The 12,538-nt window shown below is 42.0% G+C and overlaps 1 protein-coding gene across 3 annotated transcripts in view; it reads left to right on the forward strand.

Annotated features, from left to right (window-relative positions):
• The first annotated feature begins 8,848 nt into the window (after window positions 1-8,848).
• Ift88 (intraflagellar transport 88) overlaps window positions 8,849-12,538 on the forward strand; it is a 125,860-nt gene continuing 122,170 nt past the window's right edge. For 2 of the 3 annotated variants that reach the window (XM_070003168.1, XM_070003166.1), the window contains exon 1: window positions 8,880-8,957. The gene's annotated coding sequence lies outside the window, so the exon portion shown is untranslated. Of the gene's footprint in view, window positions 8,958-12,538 lie in introns of all 3 variants that reach the window. The other variant, XM_070003169.1, reaches the window with a different exon arrangement.

The raw sequence follows: 12,538 nt of genomic DNA on the forward strand, positions 1-12,538 counted from the left end.
AGTGATAGAGTGCTTGCTTGAAAGTGTGACTGGCTCAATCACTAGCATTTCAAAGACAAGAAGGAAGAGGAAGAAGAGGAAGACAAGAAGGAGTAAGGGGAAACAAAAAAGGAGAAAAGCGCCTGAAGTTACAGAGTCCTCAAGAATGAGACTATTATCCTCTTAAAAAGGTCCAAGTAGCCAGGTGTTGTTGGCCCATACCTGTAATCCTAGCTACTCAGGAGGCTGAGATCTAAGGATTGAGGTTCGAAGCCAGCCCAGGCAGGAAAGCCCATGAGACTCTTCGTTCCAATTAACCACCAGAAAACTGGAAGTGGTGCTATGGCTCAAAGTGGTAGAGTACTAACTTTGAGCAAAAAGAAATCAGGGACATCACCCAGGCCCCGAGTTCAAGCCCCAGGACTGACAAAAATAAAAAAGGAGCCCGGCGCTGGTGGCTCACGCCTGTTATCCTAGCTACTCAGGAGGCTGAGATCTGAGCATCATGGTTCAAAGCCAGCCCGGGCAGGAGAGACCATGAGACTCCTATCTCCAATAAACCACCAGAAAACCAGAAGTGGTGCTGTAGCTCAAGTGGTAGAGCGCTCGCCTTGAGCTGAAGAGCTGAGGGACAGCTCCCAGACCCAGAGTTCAAGCCCCACGGCCGACCAAAATAAATAAATAAATAAAATAATATAAAGTAGCTGGGCATTAGGGGCTCATCCCTATAATCCTAGCTACTGAAGAGGTTGAACTCTGAAGATCCCAGTTTGAGTTGAGATTAATTGTTGATTAATTGGATAAATTAAAATTTACCTCCAATTAATAAGCAAAATCCAGAAGTAGAGCTGTGGTTCAAGTAGTAAAGTGCTAGCCTTGAGCAAAAATGTTCAGGTACAGTGCCCAGGCCCTGAGTTCAAATCCCAGGCCCTGCAAAAAACAAAAACAAAAACAAAAAAAACCAAAGGCCCAAGTACAGGAAACACATTCAAATCTTAATGGAAAGGAATGGAAGAAAGGAAGAGTAAAAAGGAAAAAGGAGTATAGATTATGGGGTCAGGGAGGGAGAGAATGGATTAAAACATATTAAATCCTGTTTATAAGTGTAACAATGAAATCTCCCTGGTTATAACAAATGTAAGTAAATAAATAAATAAAGGCCGAAGTAAGATCATTCATCCTTCTTTTCTCTCACATGAGGAGACCATAATAAAAAGATAGCTGAAGGCAGTTATTAGCTGGGATCCCTTTGGCTCACGCCTGCAACCCCGGCTATTTGGGAGGCTAAAATCTGAGGGTCTTGGTTTGAAGGTAGTTTGGAAAAGTCTGTGAGACTTATTTTCATCTAACCATCAAAAAAGCCACTAATGGAGCTGTTGCTCAAATGATAATATGTCAACCTTGAACAAAATAGCTAACAGTGCCTAGGTCCTAAGTTCAAGCTCTTATAACCAGCACAAAAGATAACCAAATAAATAAAAAGAAGACAACTGTTTCAGAAACAGTCCTCAAGCTGTATGCCTGCGGTTCATGCCTGTGAATTTGAAGCCAACCCAAGCAAAGAAATCTCTTATCTCAAATTAACCAGTTTAAAAAAAAACACAAAAACAAAATGGATGTGGAGGTATAGCCTAAGTGATAGAGCATGAGCTTGTAGCAGAGAAGTTAAGCAAGAGCAAGAGGCCCTGAGTTGAGTTCAAGCTCCAGTCTAGCAGAAGACCAAAAAAGAAAAGAGAAGTAGCTCTCACCAGCCATCTGCCTGCCTTGATTCTAGACTTCCAGCATCCAGAACTGTGTGTGAGACATCAAATTCATTTTTAAGTTTTAATTTATTTAATTTAATTTTATTTTTTGTCAGTTGTGGGGCTTGAACTCTGGGTTTGGGTGTTGTCCCTGTGCTCTTCAGCTCAAGGCGAGTACGGCTTGAGGCACAGAGCCACTTCCGTTTTTCTAGTGGTTTATTGGATATAAGAGTCTCACAGACTTTCTGCCTGGGATGGCTTTGAACCTTGGTCCTCAGATCTCATCCTCCTGAGATCAGTGCCCTCCTGAAGCTAGCCAATCTATGGTAACAGCTGGAATAAACTGAACCATACTACTATATTGTTGATATTATTATTACATTAACAAGACATTGTTTTGGAAACCAGGATTTCAATATATATATCAATATCAGTATATGTATAATTCATTTTCCTTTTCTTTTTGTTAAGCTGCATTAGCTCACTTCCATTAATGACCAGGGTTTGATTTTATACAGACTGTAGAGCTCATGATAGCCCACATGAAGATCTGTGTGTGCCAGTAAGAAGCACTTCTTCCAAGACACTGTATTCCCCGTATGCAGAAAATTGTTTTAGTTTTTTAAAAACAGATACTTTGCTGCCATCTTCTGGGAAGTTATTTATTTATCTAAGTGTGTGTGTGTGTGTGTGTGTGTGTGTGTGTGTGTGTGTGTGTGTGTGTGTGTGTGTGTGTGTGTGTGTGTGTGTGTGTGTGTGTGTGTGTGTGTGTGTGTGTGTGTGTGTGTGTGTGTGTGTGTGTGTGTGTGTGCCAGTACTGGGGCATGAACTCAGGGCCTCATGCTCTCCCTTGACTTTCTCATTCAAAGCTGGTGCTCTCTACCACTTGAGCCACATACCTCCACTTCTAGAATTTGTTTAGCAGTTAATTGAAGATAAGAATCTCACAGACTTTCCTGCTTGAGCTGGCTTTGAGCCACAATCCACATATCCCAGCCTCTTGAATAGTTAGGTTTACAGTTGTGAGCCACAGGTGCCCACTTCTGGAAAATTACTTTTATTGTGATAAGCACTGATCTAGCAACCTACAATGTGAATGATACCTTCTCAGATATGTGCTCACATAGTTCACAACTGGACCATATTTGACAAAGACTGTGAGGATTATAATATTATCGAGGGAAATTGATAGGCTTGAACATAATCATGTTTCTGTTGACAGAAAATTAGGATTTATTTATTTTTATAACCATTTACAATGACTTACCTCTTGCCAAATGATTTCTGAATTCATTTGGAAGAAAGATCTCATGTACTTTATCTTTGTTTTGGATAAAGATGCTAAGAATGGTAGGAGAATGAGCAAAGAGATTGTGGAAGTTGAGAACCAGTGGCACTCTATCACTTGAGTCATCTTTTCCCAGTTAATTGGAGTTTCAAGGATTTGTCTGCTTAAGCTGGCTTCAGACTGTGATTCTCATAGCTCAGCTTCCTGCATAGCTAGGGTTACAGGCATGAGCCACTGATACCCAGTGAGAACAATTTTTTTAAGTAAATGAAATAAATTAAAAAGGCAAAATAAACATGGTTTAAATGAGCCCTCCAAAGTTAAGCTTTGGAGACAATCTTGATTGCAACTATGTCTATAAAGTTGGATCTTTAAGAGGAGATTAGGTCAGAAATACAGTCATTCCTTCACAGAATGAGCAAATGCCAGCACCAAAAGTATGGATGAATTATCTCAGGAGTGGATTTCTGATAAAAGAATGAGTTGGCTCTTCCACCTCCTGTGTAGGATCTGGGGCTGGGAATGTGGCTTTGTGGTAGAGTGCTTACCTAGCAAGCATGAGGCCCTGTATTTGATTCCTCAGCACCACATAAACAGTAGAAGCCAGAAGTGGTGCTGTGGCTCAAGTGGTAGAGTGCTAACCTTCAGCACAGAGAGGCTCAGGGACAGAGCCCAGGCCCTGAATTTAAGCCCTAGGACTGACAAAAAAAAAAAAAGAAAGAAAGAAAAAGAAAGAAAAGAAAAAGGATATGTACCAAACCCTCACTGGATGCAACCTCCAGAATCATGAGCCAAATAAACTTCCTTTTTTCAAATAAATTGTCCAGTCTCAGATACTCTGTTAGCAACACAAAACTAAAAAAATCTACTATTTCCCCTAACATTCCCACTTTCCCTTATCTCAGAGTAGTCATTTCACTAGAACACATGATGAGACTAACAGGCTTCCACTATTCAGCAGAAGTTTGATATGTAAGTATAGCATTCATTTGTTTTCAACATTCTCTGTACAACAATCTACAACATGTCGATCTGACATACTTAGAAGAAACTACCTCATGCATCTTTAAAAAATACAACAAACACAGTAATGGTTTTTCAGACAATCATTTGATACTTACAAAGACTTTTTTTCAAAATTGATTGCAATGATGCAACTGAATTATTTTTATATTCTCTCCATCTGTGTAGCACTCTCTCATCCAAACTTTTGTGATGGCAGACATGTTCTCTATTACATTTTCTAGCACCCTAATGTGGCTGTTGGGCTCTTGGAATATGGCTAGTGTGAGTGCAGAAGAGAAATTTTAATGTGATTTCATTTGAACTATTTTTTCCCCTGCTAGTCCTATGGCTTGAACTCAGGGTCTGGGTGTTGTCCCTAAGCTTCTTTGCTCAAGGCTAGTGCTCTGTCACTTGAGCCATAATTCTACTTCTGGCTTTTTAGTGGTTAACTGGAGATAAGAGTCTCACAAGCATTTCTGCTAGGACTGACTTTGAACTATGATGCTCAGATCTCAAACTCTGAATATCTAGGATTACAAGTGTAAGCCACCAGTGCCTGTTTCATTTGAATGAATTTAAATATATCTCTACACAACCGTCTGTGGCCAGTGGCTACCATGTTAAGTAACAAAGCTTGTACTTACTTTCTCCCATCAGCCAAGGTAGCCTTTGTTCTTTCATCCATTTGTGAAAATTCTCCAACAAATGAATGGATGGATGGATGACTGGTTAAATGGGACAAATGGATGGATGAATGGATTGATTATTAGGTCTGATGGATGGACAAGTTGGATAGATGAATGAATGAATGTGTTATATTAGGCCTCGACTATAACTAAAAAGATTGCTAGTGCTGAAATACATAGGCACTTAATTCCTCTGGGTATTTTTTTTTTTTGCCTTTGTTTGTTTAGAAGTGTTGGGGATGAGCCCAGCACCTGTGTATTCTACGCAAGCTCTCTACCATACAGCTGTGCCCTCAGTCCAATACATACCTTCTGGTAATCAAATATCTTTGAACAATACCATTTGCATCTGAATGATTTGAGTGTTCTTGCTTCTTGGTGATTTGAGATGCTGAACTCGGAAGCTTACTGTGTGTTGGAAAAACCTATCAGTTTCTTTCACCGCATTCCAGCTTTTGCTGATCCCACTTTGAAGTTGAAAAGCAAAATTCACATCTGTGATTATAAAAGCAATTTAATTACCGACTGAGGCAAGCAGGGAAAAATAGACATGTTATGTGAGGGAATAAGATTTTTTTTGGTGGGGGGGGATAAGATTTTTTTTTTTTGTCAGTCGTAGGGCTTGACCTGGGCGCTGTCCCTGAGCTCTTCAGCTCAAGGTGAATACTCTACCATTTGAGCCATAGCACCACTTCTGGTTTTCTGGTGGTTTATTGGAGATAAGAGTCTTGTGGACTTTCTTGCCCAGGATGGCTCATGAACTGTAATCCTCAGATCTCAGCCTCCTGAGTAGCTAGGATTACAGCATGAGCCACCTGTGCTTGGCGAATGAGACTTTTTATAAACAGGCATTTGTGAAAGCAGAAAAAAGAAAGTCCCAGAGGTGGAATGTTATATAACACATATGCTGTACAGATTGTTCTTTCAGATAGGTCTTTTTTTTTTTTTTTTTTTTTTGTCAGTCATGGGGCTTGAATTCTGGGCCTGGGCGCTGTCCCTCAGCTCTTCACCTCAAAGCTAGCACTCTACCAATTTGAGCCACAGCGCCACTTCCAGTTTTCTGGTGGTTTATTGGAGATAAGAGTCTCACGGATTTTCCTGTCTGGGCTGGCTTTGAACCGCAATCCTCAGATCTCAGCCTCCTGAGTAGCTAGGTGTGAGTCACTGATGCCTGGCACCAAATAGGTCTTCAAGCACCATGAGAACCAGCCTGCAACAACTTTACATGGTATGGGGCATAAAAGGATCAGTGTGTGGCCTTCCCCTCCCTATATAGTAAACCCTTCTCCTAGACTCAATTTCCTCCCATTATATAGGCAGCAGGCAATTCCTGTCAAGTGATTATATTGTCACACTGAGAGATGATTACAGTACTAGTTTTTTTAAAAAGATTGTAAGTTTTCTGGTCATCATTAACCCCCCTCCCAAAAGAAAAAAGAACCACTGACCTCAGTTATTTGAAATAGAAAAATAAAATTTCATTCTGTATTTTCAGGCTGATTTACTTTTAATTTTCAGGTTAGAAAGTATAAGGTAGGCACCAGTGTTCACATCTATAATCATAACTACTCAAGAGGCTTAGATCTGAGAATTGTAGTTCAAAACCAGCCTAGTCATGGAAGTCCCTGAGACTCTTATCTCCAAGGAGTTGTATCTCAAGTAATAGAGTGTTAGCTTTGAGCAAAAAATCTCAGGGATAATATCCTGGAGTCCTGAATGTAAGCCTTAGGACAGACACTGCTCCCCCCGCCCCCCCCAAAAAAGAAGTTATTATGACAATTTAAAATCTTTAACAGGCAACTACTACATTTAATGATATTTGGTAAACAGAATAGGTTGCTAAGGCTTGATAAGCTCCTTTTTAGGTAAACACAGTTTTTGCTGTGACAGATGTTGGGAATCCAGTTTCCACTACTGAACCAAATATCTGATAGAATCAACTTATAAAGAGGAGAGGTTTAGCTGGGCACTGGTGGCTCAAGCCTATAATCCTAGTTAGTCAGGAGGTTGAGATTTGAGGATCCTGGTTCAAAGACAGTCTGGGCAGGAAAGTCTGTGAAACTTTTATCCCTAATTAACCACCCAAAAGCTAGAAGTTGAGCTGTGGCTCAAGTGGTAGAGTACCAGCCTTGAGTGAAAAAGCTAAGTAAGAGTGTAAGGCCCTACATTCAAGCCCCAGTACTTTCCCCTGCACCTATCACATACACATGCACAAAATAATAAATAAAAGTGAAGGGGAGTTTTATTTTCATTTAGCTTTGGGTTTCAGTCCATGGGCTTGTCTGTGTAAGGGGCAAGGAGTCTGTGGCAGAACATGCTGTTCACCCCATAGTTGCGGTATGAAAGGGATCAGAGGATATGAAAGGGGGTGAGGTCCTCCGGCTACTTCAAGGACACTTTCAATGACCTAAAACCTCCCAGAGGCCTACTAAGGCTTCTACCACCTCTCAATGAGCTAGCAACCCAGCCCAGATCTTGATGTAGCATCATGATATAGACCCTGTGGTCTACTTGGGTAAACTTTAATGGATAAGTAGTAATTCTAAAACTGTATGTGTCTTGAAAGTAACAGGTCAACATATTATGTGGATATATAGGAATAAACTAAAACAGGTGTTATAGACTAGGTTATGTCCTTCCCCGACCACGTTAAAGCTTGGTCCTTCATACCTCAGGATATGACTATATTTGGAGTAGGGGATTTTAAAGAATACAATAGTTAGTCCTTATTCATGGGAGATATATGAGGATGATAACGTCACACACATATATACACATTTGAGTACATTTCCATTTAAGAAGAATCTCAAATGAGAGGAAGCTTAAGGGGAGCAGATACCTCCTCTTTTGTTATCTTTAAGTATTTGTACAAAGTGATTACAACCAGTTAATGAGTGTAGTTCATCTTGATTAATGTCACCTCTCCTATCTTTTCCCCGTTAGCCCAATGAGCTTCCTTCCCATGTCTTAGCACTTGCTCCTTCCCCTTTCCATAGCTTAGCATGCCTCTTTCCTAGACAACAGTAGTAGCCCATTTAGTAAAGACAGTAAATAAACAGCCTCTAAACTCCTTTACCTTGAGATGGCATTCCTCTGGGGGTGGCTACTACCATATAAGGCAGCAAGAGCCCCTTACAGTGACCTTCAGGTCTGGGCACCTGTAGAGCCCCTTATCTACTATTTGGGCAGCAGCCATAAATCCTAGTCTGCCATGATGGAGCCCTCCTTCTCAAGTCCACACCAGGGTCTCCGCCTCCTAGCTCATCCTAACCCTTTCTAAACCTTGTAGGTTATATATAGGTCACTTCGACAATAGAGGCACTTCTTACTTCGCTCTTGTGAGAAGGGGTCTTCCCTATCCCTTTACTGGTAAGAAATCTCTTTTGTTCTTTGTACCTAAATGTCTGCATGGTTTCCTAGCAAAGTCTGACATACTCTAACATCCCTCATCTTTCCCAACACCCATCCCCTCAAGTTACCTGGTTACATTTTTATACATGTCCATTGAATAGTATGATTGTATTAATGATAGTTATGAATTTAATTCACTTGGTACTTTTAGGATTAATTCATCCACTAAATACTTATGGATTCCATCTATTAGTTTTGAATTTATTAAGCATCATTATGACCAGGTTCTAGATGCTTGGGGTACAATGTTTCTGTCCCTGCCTTTGAAGGTACTTATTGGAAGAGGAACCAGGCAAAAACCCAACAAAGGTGTTACAACGAAGGAGTACTGAGTGTCCGGAGTACTGAGTGTCCGGCGGGAACAAGTAACGCAAATGAGGTCGTGGAGTCACCATCCACACCGACAATATCATCTGTGAATAATTCTCTAGTGACCGCTAAAGTTATTTTCCGTGACTACACAAAAGCCACCGATGTTCAAAGTTCGGGAGATGAGCGCTGCGGCTCCAGGAGCTACTTCACAGCAACCACCTCGGTCTCAGACGACTTCCGGGAGATTACCTGGACCTGGCTAACTCTCCCTAGCCTCAGCTCCTCAACAGCGTGCTCCTGGCGGGTCTCACGCTAGGCCCGCGCGTGTCGGCCCGGCGCCCTTTCCCACCCCCGCCCTTCGTGGCTCCCGTCACTTCCGGGCACGCCCACCCCGCGCGGAGGCTTGTGGGAGCGGCTTCCTTGGATTCCGCACCTGGCAACGGCAGGACGCTGCTCTCAGGCCGAAGGACCGGCTCTCTCGGTATCTTTGCGTCTTCCCGGGGCTCTGCTGGCGGCCACCCTGCTCCCCACGAGGTACGACCGGGGCCAAGTTGAGTTCCTCGGGGCCCTTGGCGGTCATGCCTTCCCGCCGGCCCTGGTCCCCAGTCCCGCGCGCAGAGCCCCTCCCTGGGTCCCCCTGGGCCCTGCGCCTTGGAGAGGGGTGCGGAGGGGCTGCGCCCTGCATTTCCTGTCCTCCTTTCCTTTCTGCCCTGGAGACATGCTTGAGCCACTGCGCCGGCTTTTTATTTTTTTTTTTAAACTACATCAGGCATGTTGGAAGTAGATCATCCATTAAAAAGTGTAAAAAACAAAAAAAAAGCTTTTCACATAGAAATGGTTTTATTGGCAACTGTATGAAAAGCTTGTGATGTATATGAGCTGCTGTGTGTGTGTGTGTGTGTGTGTGTATGTGTGATCCTGGGGCTGGAACTGAGGGAATGGACCCTGCCCACAAGCGTTTTCACTCAAGGCTGGTGCTCTGCCACTCTGAGCCACAGTTCTACTTCGGTTTTTAGGCGTTTAATTGGAGATAAGAGGCTCACAAACTTTCCTGCCATCAGGACTTTGAACTGTGATCCTTAGATGTCAACCTCCTTAGTAGCTAGGATTACTGGAGTGAGCCACTAGCGCCTGGCTAGAACTGTGCCTAATATGAGAACATAACTGAAACATCTGGCAGAGTTGCCTTTTTTCCTGCAGTTTTGTTTACCTGTAGAACTGTCTCCACCCCTAACCTCTCCTTTTCTCACTCCTCCCTCCCCCTTCTCTATCTTCCTCTTCTCTCACCTCTCTCACCTAATGCTTTCAGTCTGATAATTAGCTTTACTCTGGTTTAACCTCTTCAGATCTCTCCTGCTGAGCAGCAGGTTCTGTTTGTAAATGCTGTGCACTGAGATGCACAGGAAAACTGTGTGCAAGATAATGCCTCTTAACAATCAGATGTCTGTTACTGTGTTTGTTAATACGCATTCATCTTAGTGGTACAAACTTGACTTAGAACAGAATAAAGTCTCATTCTTAAACACCTAGAAGCTGGCCACTGGTGGCTCACCCCTATAATCCTAGCTGTTCAGGAGACTGAGATCTGAGGATCATACTTTCAAAGCCAGCCCTGGCAGACAAGTCCCCAAGAGATTCTTTTTTTGGGGGGGGGAGGAGGGGTCTGGTCATGGTGCCGAACTCTGGGCCTGGGTGCTGTCCCTCAGCTCTTCAGCTCAAGGCTAGCGCTCTACCACTTGAGCCACAGCACCACTTGCGGCTTTTTTCTTTTTGCTTATGTGGTGCTTAGGAATCGAACCCAGGGTCTCATGCATGCAAGGCAAGTTCTACCACTGAGCCACCTTCCCAGCCCCCCCCCCCCCCAGATTCTTATCTCCAATAAACCACTCAAAAACTGGAAGTGGGTCTGTGGCTCAAAGTGGTTGGGCACTAACTGAGCCAAAGAGCTCAGGGACAGCACCTAGGCCCTGAGTTCAAGCTCCATGACCCACAAAAAACAAAACCAAACACCTAGAAATTGTTTGTTTCTGGACTTTTCCAGTTAATAGTCTTGAATTCCTGTTAACTACAAGTAACTAAAATGATTGAAGGTAAACCGATGTGTAAAAGCAATCTATATCTGTATCTGTAGATCTGTATCTGTATTTTTATGTCTTTATGTAATTGTGTGTGTCGTTGAGAAGTGAACCCACAGCCTTATGTATGCCAGACAAATGCCTACTACCTCTAGAGTGTTTTATATATGTTAACAACTAAATACCTTATGAAAAGATTTTTAGAATGACCATGCTTATATCTATTCATCCATCCATGGTTTGGTTGGTTGAATTTCTTTTCTTTTTTCCTTTTTTTGAGACAGGTCTCTCTCTGCAGCCCAGACTGGTGTCAAACCCTTGATCTTCTTGCCTTAGCTCCTGAATTATAGGATTACACATGTATACCACTGCACCTGGCTTGAAGTAATCACATCTATCTGATTGGCATATACTCTCATTTTAGTGAAGTTTTATCTTTGAGGACTAATTACAAATTAACTCAAAATAGATTGATCAATAACTTTTGTAAGAGCTAAAACATTTAGAAAAAAAAAACTATGTGTGAATAATCTTCATGTTGGTTTAGGCAATTAGGTATAATACTAAAGACACAAGCAACCAAAGAAAAAGTAGTTATATTATGCAACAAGTAAAGGCTTTAGTGCTTTGAAGAATACTGTCAAAAAAGTGAAGATACTACACAAAATGGGAGAAACTATTAGGAAGGTTTTTATGTATCCAGAACAATATGTATTCTTATAACCCATGTGAGACAAATAGCATGATTTTAAGAAATGAGCAAAAATCTAAAGAGAAATTCTTTTTTTTTTTTTTTTGGTCAGTCGTGGGACTTGAACTCTGGGCCTGGGTGCTGTCCCTCAGCTCTTCAGCTCAAGGCGAGCACTCTACCACTTGAGCTACAGCGCTACTTCCGGTTTTCTGGTGGTTTATTGGAGATAGGAGTCTCACGGTCTCTCCTGCCCGGGCTGGCTTTGAAGCTTTGAACCTCAATCCTCAGATCTCAGCCTCCTGAGTAGCTAGGATTACAGGTGTGAGCCACCAGCGCCCGGCTAAAGAGAAATTCTTGAAAAGCAGTATCTTAGAAACACATGAGAACATGCTCACTATCACTATTTGGCAGGGAAGTATAAATGCAACCACAGTGAGGGCTGTACTCAAAGAGGGACAGTAAACTCAAAGAGGGACAGTAACTAATGTTGGTTAGGACATGAGTTGAAAGCTTCATGCACTACTGGTGGTGTGTGAAATGTTGCAGCCACTTTGTACATTGTGTACATTGTCTGGAAGCTCCTGCACAAATTAACACAGTTACATTTGACCCGGTGGTTACAGTCCTAGGTATATATGGGATAGAATTGAAAATTCTATCTCACTCATGCAATTCACTCATGCAAAAATTTGGTTATAATCATGAAAGCAATGTAGTTCATAAGAGCCATTAAGAAATGTAATCCTAGCTACCCAGGAGGCTGAGGTTTGAGGATCGCAGTTTGAAGCCAGCCTGGGCAGGTAAGTCCATGAAACTCTTTTTTTTTTTTTTTGCTACCATGAAACTCTTATCCTCCTGTTAACTACCAAAAATGCCAGAAGTGGAGCTGTGGCTCAAATGGTGAAGCACTAGCCTTGAGCAATTAAAAAACAGAATTGTTCAGGGACAGAGCTTAAGCCCTGAATTAATCCCTTAGACAAGTACAAAAGAAAAGAAAGGAAGAGAAAAGAATAGATAAGAGAAATGCAAATACATATACTCCAGCCATGAATAATAATGTAGTACTACACAGTACATTATAGATGATCTGTGAAAATGTACTAAGTTAAAGAGACCAGATTGGAGAGACCACATACTGAATGGATTCATGTACACGAAATATGTAGAACTGGCAAATCTATAGAGGTTGAAAGAATTCCAGTGGTTTCTGAGGAAAGTTTGAATGAAGAGTGACTGCTCCAGGGTGTCAGGATGAAGAAAATGCTCTGGAATTAGTGGTGATGGTTGCACCCCTTGTGAACATACCACTCAATGGTAGAATGAAAAGGGGAATAATAGAGCATATCTCA

The sequence above is a fragment of the Dipodomys merriami genome, unplaced genomic scaffold, assembly GCF_024711535.1.
Source record: "Dipodomys merriami isolate MVZ:Mamm:240054 unplaced genomic scaffold, mDipMer1.0.p SCAF_6, whole genome shotgun sequence".
In the NCBI taxonomy this organism is placed as follows: Eukaryota; Metazoa; Chordata; class Mammalia; order Rodentia; family Heteromyidae; genus Dipodomys; species Dipodomys merriami.